This window comes from Pistacia vera, unplaced genomic scaffold (genome assembly GCF_008641045.1).
Source record: "Pistacia vera cultivar Batoury unplaced genomic scaffold, PisVer_v2 Contig412, whole genome shotgun sequence".
NCBI lineage: Eukaryota > Viridiplantae > Streptophyta > Magnoliopsida > Sapindales > Anacardiaceae > Pistacia > Pistacia vera.
In genome coordinates this window covers 547,094-562,739 of record NW_022196238.1, presented here as the reverse complement: position 1 = coordinate 562,739, position 15,646 = coordinate 547,094, and the positions used below count along the sequence as shown (strand labels likewise).

General features: G+C 33.9%; 1 long non-coding RNA gene and 1 pseudogene across 1 annotated transcript; both read left to right on the top strand.

The window, feature by feature from the left end:
• Window positions 1-8,880: 8,880 nt before the first annotated feature.
• Window positions 8,881-9,949, top strand: LOC116142544. The gene is made up of 3 exons (XR_004130002.1): window positions 8,881-8,913; window positions 9,652-9,744; window positions 9,830-9,949. It is a non-coding gene; the product is annotated as an uncharacterized LOC116142544 (long non-coding RNA).
• Window positions 9,950-10,056: 107 nt separating this feature from the next.
• LOC116142574 lies at window positions 10,057-13,782 on the top strand (annotated as a pseudogene).
• The last annotated feature ends 1,864 nt before the right edge of the window (window positions 13,783-15,646 follow it).

The window sequence follows — 15,646 nt, the reverse complement described above, 5'->3', positions numbered from 1 at the left end:
GCCTGGTCCCAAAACGGGACCAGGCCTAAGGAGGAGAGCCCGGGCCCTCCACTGGGCCCTCCTCCAAGGCCCGGGCCTAGGATCGGTCCCAGGCCTGGGCCCAAAAAATTTTGTATTTTTTCAATGTAGTCACTGCCAAATTACATAAAACCCCCTATTAATTTCAAAATAAATATAAATTATGAGGGCTAAAATGAAATTTTACAAAATTTATTAAAAAAAAAAAAAAAATCTTCCAGGTCTAAAAAATTTATAAATTTTACCCCTAAAAAATACTAAAAACCCCCAATAAAATTTCGTTTTGCCCCCAAAATATAAAAAAAAAATTGAGAGGGGAAAATGAAATTATCCAAGTCCCATGGGACCGGTCCTGGGCCCATGGCACCAGTCCCGACCAGGCCTAGGGCCTGGTCCGGGTCCTGGTTTTTCTCATGGGCCTGGGACCGGACCAGTCACTCATGGGCCTGGGACCGGTCCCAGGCCCATGAGTGACTGGTCCCATTTGGGACCACTCCCAAACGGGCCCAAGCCTAGGCCCGCAAGGGACCAGTCCCTTGCCCACCTCTACTTCCATGTGCCATTAACACTGATTTTTATTGTAGAACTTTTACTTATGTCTTGTAATATATAAATCCAAACCTATAATTAGTCCAAATCAATTTATATTTTGCTAGGGGTCAGCGGTTCCAGGTACCTTCTATTTTTCAGCGGAACCGGAACCGCACAGTACAGGTTCCCAAAAAAAGGAATAGGAACCGGAACCGCACAATGTAGGTTCTTAAATTCAAGGAACTGGAACCTAAAATGCAGGTTCTGGTTCATTTCCCGGGTGCCCTATAAAAAATAATTACCACCCTATTAGTTTAAAAAATGACAAAAATACCTTAAAAGTTTACAAATACACCCCTGACAAATTTTGATTACTCATTCATTTGTGTCCAATGTAACGCATAAATCCTCTAATCTCTAGGCAACACTTGAATTCAATCAATTCATCACAATTCACATAAAATTTCTCAATCAAAACCAAGACACAAACAATTATTAATCTATAAATTGTTAATTTAATGTTATAAATTGTTAATGTTTATAATGTAATATAATAATATTGTAATTAATTAAGTAATTATTTAATTATAATGTAATATTATAATTAATTAAGTAATCATACTATACATGTATAATGTAATGTTATAATTAATTAAATTTATAATTATTTAATTAAATATTGTACTAATGTTTATAATATAATGTTATAATTAAGTAAGTAATCATACTACAAATTTATAATGTAATGTTACAATTAATTAGATTTTTTAACCATTTAATTAAGTAATGTACTAATGACTAATGTAGTAAATTAATAATGTTTATAATGTAATATTATAAATTTATAACTAATTAAGTAATCATTTAACTATGTAATGTTATAATTAATTAAGTGATCATAATATAATGTAATGTAATAATGTTATAATTAATTACGTAATAATTTAATTAAGTAATCATTTGTTTATAATGTAATGTTACAATTAATTAAGTAATCGTATTATAAATTTATAATATAATGTTAATATGTTATAATTAATTAAATTTCTAATCATTTAATTAAGTATTGTGTTAATGTTTATATAGTAAATTATTAATGTTTATAATATAATGTCATAATCAATTAAGTAATCATTTAATTATATAATGTTATAATTAATTATGTAATCATACTATAATGTAATGTTCTAATGAATTAAATAATCATACTATAAATCTATCAATTAATATTTAATTAATATATTAATGTTTATAATGGAATATTATAATTGATTAAGTAATCATACTATAAATCGAGGCCGAACGACTTACGCATACCCAAGGTTTACCGAAATGACAAGTTGGTATCTAAAAGGTTTTGAAACGACAAATAGGTACCTTCCGTCATGTTCTATTAGTGATTTTCGTTTGATAATAGTGAAAAGACTAAAATGCCCTTGAAAGTTTAATATTTTAGTTTTTTATAAATTTAAAAATTTCTAAAAAACCCCTTAGGTTTGCTAATTTGACTAAATACCCCAATATATAAAAATTTTATAAATAACAAAAACACCCCCACCACCCGCAGTGCCAGATTCCGGCCACCACCGCCGAAATCTGGCCGAAAAAATTGCGTTACGACACAGACCCATCGAATCTGTGTCGTAACGCGTAGATCTGGTATTTTCTGACAAGATCCATGGCTGATTTGGCCGAAAAAGGCCAAATCTACGGCCAGATCTGGCCGTCGAGGCCGGAATCTTGCCGAAAAATTGTGTTACGACACAGACCCTTCGGATCTGTGTCATAACACGTCGATCTGGCATTTTCCGGCCAGATCCGTGGGGGATCTTATAACAACTTCTTTCTACTATCATATTCATAAAATATATCAATAAAAAGACAAGTATATTTATCAAAATAGTTGGGCCCAAAAATTTTTTTTACTTAATAAATACATTCTTTACATAGTACAACATCATTTGTGCAAAAAGACTCTAAAAAAACAGTGGACAGTGCAGCCAAGTCTCCCCGCTTGCCGACGTCCATCTGACCAGGTCCTCACCTATGTCCTGTACAACAAAGAAAACAACGGAGTGAGCACAAAAGATGCTCAGTAAGTAAATCTTCTACTTTATAATCTCCGTGCATTACTCATCAATTCTTTTCATTGTCTTGTCACTTTCTCTAATTCTAGTTCTCACTATTCTTTTATTTCTTTCTATGCTCATCACCCATGGAGAATATCATAACCATGCATGGACGAGACATTAAAGCATAACAATGCATTTTCTTTCTTTTCTTTTCTTTCTATTCTTTTCTTATTCTTATTCTTTATCGGTCTTGGTCGATGCACGGATTCGGAACCCTTGACCATGTGAGTGTACTCTCTCTCGTGTATAGCTCTCATCCGCATGTATTCTCATGGCTATACAAATTCTTTTTCTCATTCTCATTCCACTCTCTCATGGCGGAGACCGCTCTCTCTCATGGCGGTTTACATGCGGGTAACTCTACACTCACGGGTTCCCCATCGCACGACCTATTTTCTTTTCTTTTCTGTAGCACTTAATAATCATTTTATTCTCTAGTGCTAATTCTTTCTTTCTCTTTATTCTAAGAGAATTGGTTCTTTTCTTTATCTCTATTCATAGAGTGTTTCTTTCTCATTTCTCATATTTCTTTCTCATGTGATTACTCAATTAAACATATGCATATGGATGGCCCATGCCTAAAATCTTTCTTATATGCATTCATGAAATGCAAATATGCTATGTTGCATAAAGTAAGGTTCTCTACTTCTACTCATGCTTCTTTTAGGCATTTCATCGAACAATATGCGTGCATACATAAACTCTATTCTAACTTTAATTATACTTCTTTCTTAACCATCCAAAATTGGAGTTCAACTCCTTTAAATCATCACACATCCTACAAAGAAAACACACTTCAAATATTCCTCTCAAAATCTTCTAATTCTCTCCATATTTCTACCAAAATTTATCAACACAATCCACCCTACTCATGGTGGAAATTACTTCATAAAACAACATTGAACTCATTCATGAATTCATCAACTCATTTCAAACATAGAAATTCAAGCATTAATCATATATAAAATCTCTACACATCATTCAATCATGCAAATCAAAACTTAGGTGGATTTACTTACCTTAGGCTCAAGTAGAATCCACTTAAGCTCTCTACTCTTGATGGCTTGATACTTTCTCTTAAACCTTCAATACAAACTCAATAAGGATCCTACTCTTTCAACAATAAAAAATTCACATCTAGAGTAAGGATTCTCACCTTTAAGTGCTTAGAATCAACTTGTATCAATTTCTAGTCAAAAGCTCTTCAAAGATCCTTGGAAAATTGAATGAAAGTTTAAGAGAATTGAAGGATGAAAGAGGCGGTGGAGAAGAATCAATGAAAGGGTTTCTAAAGCTAAACCCTTAATATCTCATATTTTCTCCACTCTTTCCCAATATACCCTTGCTCCTTCTTTGAAATTCCACCTAAGACCTTTCATTCTTTGCAAAAACATCCCCATTCAAACTATTCTCCATGCAATTTCCTTACATTTCACTCCCCAATTTTCCTGCTAATTAGGGGTAGAATGGTCATTGAGTCCCAAAAGGAAGAATTCTCTAAATCTCAAGGAAAAAATCTCAGCCGAGTCTTCGCCGCGGCGAAGCTATTTCTTTGCCCTGACGAAAACTCACAGCAGCTACACGGGGGTTGTAGCACTTCATCGCCGCGACGAAGCTTCTTCTTCGCCCCGGCGAAGATTGTAACATCAAGATTTCGCCAAGTCTTACAAATTTTCAAGGCAACCACTCAACCAAACCAAAACACCCTTTCAACCAAGGGTAAACCAAGCAATATTAACAACATACAGACCTAAATGAGGATAAATCAATAAACATTTAAGCCATTCATCAAATCTTAACTACGTACCTCAAGTGGGGCATTACAGATTTGGTCGGAAAAGGCCAGATCTGGCCGTCGAGGCCGAAAAAGGCCAGACGTAGATCTAGCCGCGGATCTGGTCGGAAAAGGTCAGATCGATGCGTTACGACACAGATCCGACGGGTCTGTGTCGTAACACAATTTTTCGACTAGATTCCGGCGGTGGTGGCCGGAATCTGGCACTACTGGTGGCGGGGGTGTTTTTGTTATTTTATAAAAATTTTATATATTGGGGTATTTAGTCAAATTAGCAAGCATATGGGGTTTTTTAGAAATTTTTAAATTTATAAAAAACTAAAATATTAAACTTTCAAGGGCATTTTAGTCTTTTCACTATTATCAAAAGAAAATCACTAACAGAACATGACGGAAGGTACCTATTTGTCGTTTCAAAACCTTTTGGGTACCAACTTGTCATTTCGATAAACCTTGGGTATGTGTAAGTCGTTCTCCCTATAAATCTATAATGGAATGTTATAATTGATTAAGTAATCATATTATAACTCTATAATGTAATGTTATAAATTTATAACTAATTAAGTAATCATTTAACTATATAATGTTATAATTAATTAAGTGATCATAATATAATGTAATGTAATAATGTTATAATTTAATTAAGTAATTATTTAACTATAATATAATGCTTAATTAATTAAATTTCTAAATATAACTTCCCTATAAATAATGATTTTGTTAAAAAATGCAAATTTGTTAATCAATCAAAATTAAGATAATTAATTAAACAATAATTAGGTTCATGTGTTCCAATAATTGATTATGGTAATGGACCCCAATTAATTATACAGGTTTTATGTCTAAATAATCATTAAGTTGTATTCATGTTCACATTTGTATTTATATTTGACCCACATGATAAGTTTTGTTAATTAGATTTAATTAAATTAATCACAGAGATTAAAGAAAATGACTGACACATCAAGTTGTGTTAGAGAATTAAAAAAACTAAAATATTATGCAAAATATATATTTTAATAACATTAAAACACTTTTAATTGGATTCTAATTCCAATTGTACACTTAATTAATCAAAATTTTAATATTAATATATTAAAGTTTTTAATATGTTGTAGTTTATATGTAATAAGTATCATTGTATATTTATTTAATTAGGTTATTCTAAAATTTTAGGCTCCATTTGGCTTATTATTTCTATCCATATTCCCAATCTTATCCCCAAAATACTTGTTTGTTTTGTTATTTGAGAAATATTAGTATATTTTTTAAATTTATTTTACAACCCTTAAATTTATTAATTTATACCCCAAAAATAAAGTTTAAAAATTAACAAAAACACCCCCACCCACCTATACTTGCCAAATTCCGGCAACCACCGACGGTGGTAGCCGAAATCTATCACAACAGCCTATAAACAACTTGAACTGGCCAGTAATTCACCAATCTGACCTTTTTCGGGTAGATCCACAATGGATCTGGCCATCTCTGACAGGTAGATTTGGACTTTTACAGCCGTTGACGGCCAGATCTGGCCGTAGATCTGACATTTTTCGGTCATATCGATGCCCTACCTACCAGATCAGACCAGTCTACGTCGTAATGCCATTTTCTGGCCAGATTCCCGCGGTGGTGGCTGGAATCTGGCACTGTGGGTGGGGGTGTTTTTGTCATTTTATAATTTTTTTTATATATTGGGGTGTTTAGTTAAATTAGCAAACTTAGGTGGTTTTTTTGTTAATTTTTAAATTTTGCCTCGTAATACTCTCTTATTCAACTACCTAATATTATTCCCAAAATCATATCCAAAATAACAAAACAAATGGACCCTTAACTTTTTCTATTTTAAATTTTTTATATGTAAAATAATGAAACCCCCCATTATTCACAAATACTTCATTGGAGCCTAGGTTCCAAAACATGTTCCAAAAATCGGTTCCAAATCGAGTACCCGCTACAGGTTCCAAACTGGGTACCTGTTTCAAGTTTTTTTTTGAAGTTCCGATTCCAGTTTTGGTTTCTCTACACATAAGAATCGGAACTGCACAGTGTCGGTTCCAATAAAATGGAACCGAAACCTACCTGCACAGTGCCGATTTTAGGTAGGTTCTGGTTCTGGTTCTACCCGCTATCTATGCTCACCCCTATATTTTGCAATCATTGGTTCTCTATGGCTAACTTCGAAACATGCTAGAAAGCTAGAGGCCATTGACATAAAAGAATTCTACCACAGGATATATAATGTCTAGAAATCCAGGCTCGTTTTGGGTGATACTCGACTCGACTCGGCTCGTTTACACCCCTAGGCCCAGCCCATGGCCCATGCTTTTATTTAAAAATGAGTTATTTCTCAACTCAAACCCCAAAAAAGTGTTGCTTAATATAACTTCCCTGGAAATAATGATTTTATTAAAAAATGCAAATCTGTTAATCAATCAAAATTAAGATAATTAATTAAACAATAATTAGGCTCATGTGTTACAACTTCCAATAATTGATTATGGTAATGGACCCCGTTTAATTATACAGGTTTTATGTCTAAATAATCATCAAAGTTGTATTCATGTTCACGTTTGCATTTATTGACCCACGTGATAAGTTTTGTTAATTAGAGTTAATTAATTAAACAGAGAATTAAAGAAATGACCTGAAACATCAAGTTGTGTTAGAGGAATTAAAAAAACTAAAATATTATGCAAAATATATATTTTATATGAACAGAAAGATTCTCTTATATAAAATCGTATAAGGGAAAAGAAAAACATAAAATAAGCATTGACTTAAAGATAAATCAAATTAATTAGAAACATTAAACGGATATAATTGACTTTTTCTAAGATTATCATAAAGGGTTAGATTATAGATGAAGATATTGTAAAACTTAAACGTCACATTATATCCGTATTAATAAATATTATTGAGTAATTTTGTAGACTAATATCTATTCACTTTGTTTCACGTAGTTTACGTAAAAAGTTTGCCAGGGTCCATTGATATAGAATTTAAATATAGTTTTTTATTATTTTGTTCTTAAAAATAATTTGTATAAAACTAGTGTAATATTAAAAAAATGATTAAAAATTGTTTTTACAGTTTTTAGCACATTTGATCTGCAACGGTTTTTAAATTTTATATCAAATACATTTTTATTTATTAAAAATATTAAAATATACTTTAAATTTATAGTAGTTTAGTTTTAAAAAAATTATTTTGAATCAGCCTAAATATTTTTACAATTTTAGAAGAATATTTTTATTAAATTAAATATGATAAATTAAACAATAAGATGTGACCAATTGGTAACTGAGTTTTAAGTGGGGACGAACTTTATCTGTAAAGTAAGGGGTTCAAATCGCACTGAAAACACCTTGTGACCTCTAGTACTTACCAAGCCTTGATGGGATTAGTCTTATAATTTCGAGTATGGGGTAACCGAATTCAAATCACACTAGAAGCACCTTATGGCTAAGGGTACTTATCTAGGGTTCGAACTACATTGAAACACCTTGTGGGCAAGGATACGACCCGAGCCCCGATCAGGATTAGTCTCGTAACTTCGAGTATGGGGTGACTTGACTCAAATTCAAAATACACTAAAAGCACCATATCTAGGGATACTTATCCGAGCCCTGATGGGGTTAGTCTCATAACTTTATGCATGGAGTGATCCAAGGCTTCACCTTAAAAAAAAAACAAACAAGAGAAAGCAATTTAACTTGTGAGGCGTGAACACTTCAGAAATTACAGTTCTTTTTCTCTTTCACTTTCTTACCCGAGCGGCAATAAAACTTGACCAAGAACTCAAGTGGACTCAGCAACCACAAAAAGTACCACAAGAAACATCCAATGTACTTGCCTACGTGTTTCCTTACAAAGAGCCATATCTTCATCGCCTACATCACCCACCACTTCAATCAAACCCTCCCACACCTCACACGTTCAAGAAGTCATCAAACTTTGATCACGGGAACTAAACGGCTAAGAATCATGAAGTTAGAAACATACAAACACTTAAGCTTGGTAATGATTAATAGAGAGATAAATGAAGCCAAATACGTATTCTCCTCTCAAAAAGTTGTGACATCGTTGTCGAAATCTAGAAGACAATAGCTGTATTGTTTGTCAATCAAGAATATTTTTGTTGTCTGCGTTTCAGCTCCTAGACACGGTTTCTATCCAATATAAGCTGCTCACTGTTCAATCTTGATTTTAACGTAGTTAGAGTAAGTTTCATCAGTACCCTTTGGATTATTGAGTTATGTGTGTGTTTGGACAGGCTTTAAAACCATTATCTGAATACCCTTGTGAATTTGGTGCCTTTTTGGTCTGTTTTGGATAAGTTTGAAACTGGGTGTGTGTGTTTTTGATGAGAATTCGCAAGTTGGTGCTTTTCTGTTGTGTGGATGATTTCACTATTTTCTTTGAGTTTCTGTGATGGTAATACATAGCTCTTTCTGTAAAGTTTTGATTTTTGATGATGGAACTTGATTGTCATCACTATTCAGTGATTTTATTATGATTTAAGCTCATGTTTCTGTATCTGTCTGGGCTTAAAGGTTTCATTTCAGAATCGAACTTCGAATTGGCACTTTGATACTCTCTCTTTGTGTTATGATTGGCCCCCAAAAGTATTTGTTTAATTTTGTATGAACAATATAATTTGAGTTGGATAGTATATTATGATGATTCCATATATAGTGGTTACAAGTAATTTTTTCTACTTTCATCAGTCTAAAGCACAATTTCTTCTTTTTAATATTTTGTATCACTTAAACTTGGCGATTTGCTTAATCTAATCGGCTTCTCTTGGGAACTTCAGTTCTAGTTCAGGACATGAGGACTTGGCTAATAAAGCTTGGCCCATGAATAAAGAATACATCTAAAATGGCTTGTAAATTAAGTTGAGTAAATCATTCGGTCTTGTGTAAATATAGTACTGCGATTTTTTAACATAACTGTGTTCACCTGATTGCTATGTAAACTTCTAACTTTGAGTGATCGACTCAATTTACGGTAATAAAAATTATCTCTGAAGGGTTAAAGTGAGAATAAGTTTCATCCTATATCCGTTGAGATGAGCATTAATATGATTAATTTCTTATTGATTAGAGTTCTTTTGTGTATCTGGTTATTTATGTTTGTAATGGTATAATTCATTGTTTATTTTTCTTACAGTTTCCACAGTTGTGCTTTACTGTGACTGTGGCCTTCTGAAGTAGTGATAATGAGCTTCAGAAACTGAATTGACAATTGCATCCACAGCACACAGTAAGTTCTAGTGAGGCTTTAGTTGCTAACATTGGTTGAAACATACAATTTTGCAGGAATGAGTATGCCCCGTTTGTTTATTCAGGGACCAGTTGCAAAATAGCTGAGTGATTTGAGGATTCTGTGGCTATGTCTTCATCTTTTCCTTTTCTTCCTACCCATACAGGAGAGAAGTATCCCAAATTGCCCAACTCTTGTCAGATTTCTCAGAAAAAGAACATCGACTAATCCCATATAACCCCCAGACATCTCCTTCAGCTCCCAATCGGGCAACTGCTGGGCACTCATTTTCACCGTCTTCCAGATTTCCCAATGATATGCTTGTTTCTTTGTTCACCAAATGAAAGGAATTCCCAAAATTTTCTGTTCATTTCTCAATCATCAAGAGGGCGAAAAACATTGCCACAACCCATTTCTCCTTCAGAAGTACAATCCACAGGTTCGATTAATGTCCCTGAGGGAAATAAGGATATGTCTGGTGTATAGACCCGTCCAGGATTTCTTCGTTTCCTGAAAATGTCCCTATACGAACTGGACTGGTGGAAAGCATACTGGTGATAGGGATCTGAGGATCATGCTAAGAGCGCTGAGTGGCAGGAGTGGGCAGATCAATTGATCGCTGTGAGGATGGTCCAGACCGAATTGGAGCGAAAATTCTGCCAATGTTGATGCTGCCGAGGCAGACCAAAGGTTAGTTCCTCAAGTTAATTTAATCTTGGAACACTTGGGGAACATCTTGCTCCAGTTAAATTCTTGGTTTGATGCTTAAAATGCATCATACATGAAGCAAATATAGAATTTCATTAATGCAGTTGGAACTTTAAAATATCTGGATTTCGTGTTATTCATCCTATAATTCCTGGGACTATTCTTAGCTCATATGTCACATGTAAATTTTTTAATTGATGCTAAAGGGTTACTGGAAGGTGGCCTGAGCTTAAAACCGATAGTCTCTTTGGAAATGTTTGGTTACCATAATTATGCATTATTGATCATGAATTCCTTCCATCCAATAGGTGGTTTGTATATGTTTTAGTGCAATTGTAGAGAATTTTTACACTAAACTCAATTCTTCTGCACGTTTTCTTTTCCTTTCCCTTAAATTTGAAGAGCAGTATGGTGTTACCTTTTTCCCCAAGTAAAGAATCATTTTTATTCATGTGCTTCAATTTTTGTTCTCTGGTTCCCTTGGCGTTTAATAGTTCTTGACATGTGCTAGGTGCTGAAACCATCTACAAGTATCTCAGGTGCAAACAACCCCAAATTCATCAGCATCAGCCGTTGCCAAGTGAAGAATTTCATGCTGTGCTAACCATTGTCACAGTACCCCAAACCAAAGCCAGAATGCGATGGACTCCAGAACTTCATGAGTATTCGTGGAGGCTGTGAATCAGCTGGGTGGTAGTGAACGTGAGTGGCCCTTTCAGTAAAATTGTCCCTTGATCTAGTATGACCTGGGTATATTTGTTTTCACTCATTTTCGCCATAACTTAATTACAGGAGCTACTCCAAAGGGTGTCTTAAAGGTCATGAATGTTGAAGGTTGACAATTATCATGTTAAAAGCCACCTGCAGGTTGTGTATACTCTTTATCTTTTATTTAAATTCCATCTTTCAACCTTGTTTAGTGGTGTTATCGATTTAGCTAAAAATTAAAATTTTGAATTTCAGAAATATAGGACAGCACCGACACACAACCACAGTCTTCAGAAGGTATGAGCTATTGTTCACACTTGTTTTCTGTTCCTTGGTCATGCCATTGCCATAAAATATGATTAAGTTTGGTGAATACAATTGGTTGAAAAGTATTGTTCTCATTGAGAAACATCAGAGAAGAAATTGACCCTATCGAAGAGATGAAATCAATGGACTTGAAAACGTAAGCAAAATCCTTTACATTAAGTCATTATATCTATCTAAAAGCCTCATTGAGGACCAAACAAGAGGTTTATTACCATCATCTAACCCTAAAACACAAAAATTCAGATGTGAATTTTTGCATCGAAAACTGTAGAATTTGTCTTCTAATGTATTATTACTGTCGGCTAATGGAGGTCTGGATTTTAAAAAAAATGCAGATGTTCATATCTGAGAATTCTTTTGTGTGTGTGTGTGTGTGTGTGTGTGTGTACTTGTGCCATTCTCTTATCATGTGGCTCAGAGTACTTATTTTTCTTTTTTCAGTCTTCTAGTTACCATATCAGTTAATATATCTGAGAACTAGGCAAGATTTGCCATTCACACTATGATTAGATTCTTAAGACACTTTATCAAGTATAAACTTTATGGCAAAGCAGAAATCAGGAAGTTGCTTAATGGGAATAGAGAGTCCTGACTATATTTGCCTTATTTTCTTGAGGAATTAAGTTCAGTCAATCCCTTTGATACTGCTAACTTTGCCCCTCGTTAGCTTAATATAGCGGTTTTGGTGGGTGCAGGAACCTGTTTGAGAAATTAAATCTAGACATTCCCTTGACTGTCTAACTTTAACCTCCTTATTATCCTTAGCTTTACATACTGGTTCTGGTGAATGCAGGGTCCTGTTTCTTGAAGACTTCTTTTGTTGTCCTTTTCATGCTCCCTGAATGCTTACTTTGGTGGCCCTTGTAATGACGATCCATCAGTTATCGTAAATAAAACTCTTGTTTAGTTAATCTAAAAGAAAGCTTCATAGATAAACTATATGCATCAAACCATCACCCAAAATAATTATGATCATTAGAAACTATGTTTTGCATACATGTTCATATAATTTTGATGAAGTGCCAGATTATTATTTGACTTTTAGTACCATAAAAATGCCCTTTTTTTTCTATCTAGATTGCTATACTTTCCAGTTGTTGCTTTCTCTGTTTGCCTCTATAAATTACCCATAGCAGCTCTTCTATAACTTTTACTTCACTTCCAATGCAATGGTGAACAGTTGAGTGTAATTTCAGTTTGAAATTCATACTATGTTGGTTTGATAACAGGACAATGAGCATCACTGAAGCATTGCGAATGCAGATGGAAGTTCAGAAGCGACTCCATGAACAGCTTGAGGTACATTATTGACTATCCTAGGGTCAGCTTTTTGGACCTAAAAATGCAAGGTAAATTTTAGGGATAAGATTCAAGATAATGCAGTGACTGTTGATGGGATGAAAATAAGTTGCTCCTGGTAGTTAAACCTGGCAAATCTTCCATATTGCTCTTAGAGTAATAGTACGTTTACAATTCAAACTCACAACTCTCTTACAACCGCCGATGTGACTGCATACAATTGGTCAGCTCGCAAAATGGGTCCCGCTTGTCCAATTGCGGCTGATTAATTGCGCACTGTCATGTCGATGGTTGTGAGAGAAAGTTGAGTTTGAGTTGTAAACGTAGTATTATTCATTGCTCTTAATAGTTTGATGAAAACAATGAATTGTTGAGAAGAAAGATGTCACATAGTTGTCAACTGTGATAAAGTCACTGAAAATAATGATGTGATTATGCAAGAAGGTAAAGCGAGGGAGGACTGGGTGAGAATTTGTAGTTTGAAGTTCGATAAATTTAATTTTTGAGACCCTTTTCTTCTCTAATAAAATTTTGTAAGAAAATGCTGTTAATGTCACACCTACAGTCTCTTATATATACGGTGTCATACTATTCAACAGATTCAGAGAAATTTGCAGTTGCGAATTGAAGAACAGGGGAAGTATCTTCAAGAGATGTTTGAGCAACAAAGAAAATTGGAGAATGATAAGCCCAATGCCTCTTCATCCAACCTTGACAATCCTTCCTCTCCAACGGCAAAGCCAAAGCAGCATTCACCCAAAAATGAAAAACCAGAAGCTGCAGAGCTGGATCTGACCAAAACAGGAAGAAGTACAGGTACTGTCAACACTTCATCGGAAGAAAGTCCACAGAGTTCAAGCAGGAAACAGAAGTCCCCTGAACCCAAACCTGTCGACCTGGATGATGAAAAGTCGGGTCACACTAACACAAAACGAGCAAGAACAAATGAAACAGCAGAATGTTCAGCGAAATCTGCATTGGACTGAACACCTTATAGAATTATCTAATTTAGACAGAAGATCATTCAATCCAGGAGTTTCTGACAGTGAGGCTAATATTTCATCTTAGCAAAGACATATGAAGACTCAGATTTCAATATCATGTTCAATGTGGGGTTGAATTTGCACTGAAAGCTGACAGTAGGAGATGGATGTTCTGTAAATGTTTTGTGTCTCTCCTTCATGGAATAATGGTTCAAGTAATGTGACTGTTTATATGTATATAGATACAACTAATTTGAACTTCTTTTCTTATTTGCCTCTCAAATAACGCAAGTAAAATGCAAATCTCAAAACCACTTGGTTTGTGGTTGGATTGCAAGATTTTAGGTTACCCAGAGGTCTTGTGTTCGAGTCCCACCAAATAGTTACATATCACATGTATGACTTATCTAACTCATTGGACTTGTAAAGTGTTCAATGAACCATAAAAAATAATTGAAATACGTGCAAACAGATTCGGAAGTCACAAACGCAAACAGAAAGTTGTTATGTCCAATTGGCAAAGAATGTAAGGTTGAATTTGGCTGTATCTCATTAATAATGAAATAATCTTAAAATATTATATTCCTTCTATTTTTATATAAAAATCGTTTTAAAGATGTTTTATTTTTTCAAATTAAAAGTCGCACTTTGTCTTGTCCTTTCTCCACTTTTAGTCATGGCCCACGTCTCCTTTGTTTCTCTTTATCTTATCTTATCTTATCTCTTCCCCTCTCCTCCTCTCTTCCATATTTTCCATCGCCCGCTTCTTCTTTCTCTGCTCTGTCTTTGCTTCCATCTTCTCTCTCTTTTTCGAAACAAAGTTTAAAGACAGGATCCTCGACTCGGACTTTACCAGAGGTCAATTCTTCGACTTTAAGGAGCCCCGTTTCACAGAATCAAAGAGATGAAAATGGAACAGAAATAGAAATGATTGAGGGACGACAGAATAAAAGAAATAGAACAGAGTAAAAGAAAAGAAAGAGACGAAGGAGCAGAATAAAAGAAATGGAATAAGGCAAATGTAAATTATTTAAATATGCAGCGGAAAAGTTTCCCAACTGCAAAATCTTCTCCCACATGCAAAATCATGGGAAAAAGTTGGGTGAGAGAGACAAATTTTTTTTAATTAAAAATCGTACCCAAGCTTAAAACGACTTTCATATAAAAGCGGAGGGAGTATTAGTTTGTATTATTATATATAATAATACATTCTTATGAACTTTATTAATGTAAATATGAAAGAAATACTCATCAAAATTCAAAATCACAATTTTATATATATATATATATATATATAGCTTAAATTTTTTTTTTTTTTTCTTTAGTCAATAAGAAAACCCTTCACTTAATTCCTCAATGTATATCATAAAAAAGTACCCAATTATAAATTAAATTAATATTAATTTCTCAATATTTAACTAAAATACAAATGGATCCAGTTAATTCAAAAGAGTAATCTCAATGCAAAAATTTTGAAAGGAATTATGCAACAATCGAATTATTAGAATTAGTCCCTTTTTTTCTGTTAACAAAATGTCGTAGAGAAAAATGAAATAATTTTATGAGAAATTATATTATTTAGTCCAAATTGGGGGCATGAATTGAAAACTAGCCTTAAAGTGGAAAGTATCTCAAAAAATTAGCCTAACCCAATCTTCCAAATTTTCAAAGACGAAATTGCCCCTCCATATAAAAGCTTCATTCAACCAAGCCAGCTCTCTAACCCTTGGTAACCCTAATACTCTTTCCCTCCTCTCCAAAATCAATAGATTTTCTTAAAATTTCACCGGATTTGATCGAAAATCATCAAACTAGGGATGTTGATTTTGATTTGTGAGAAGAAAATGAGACATGTTTAGACTTGGATAGATTAAGAT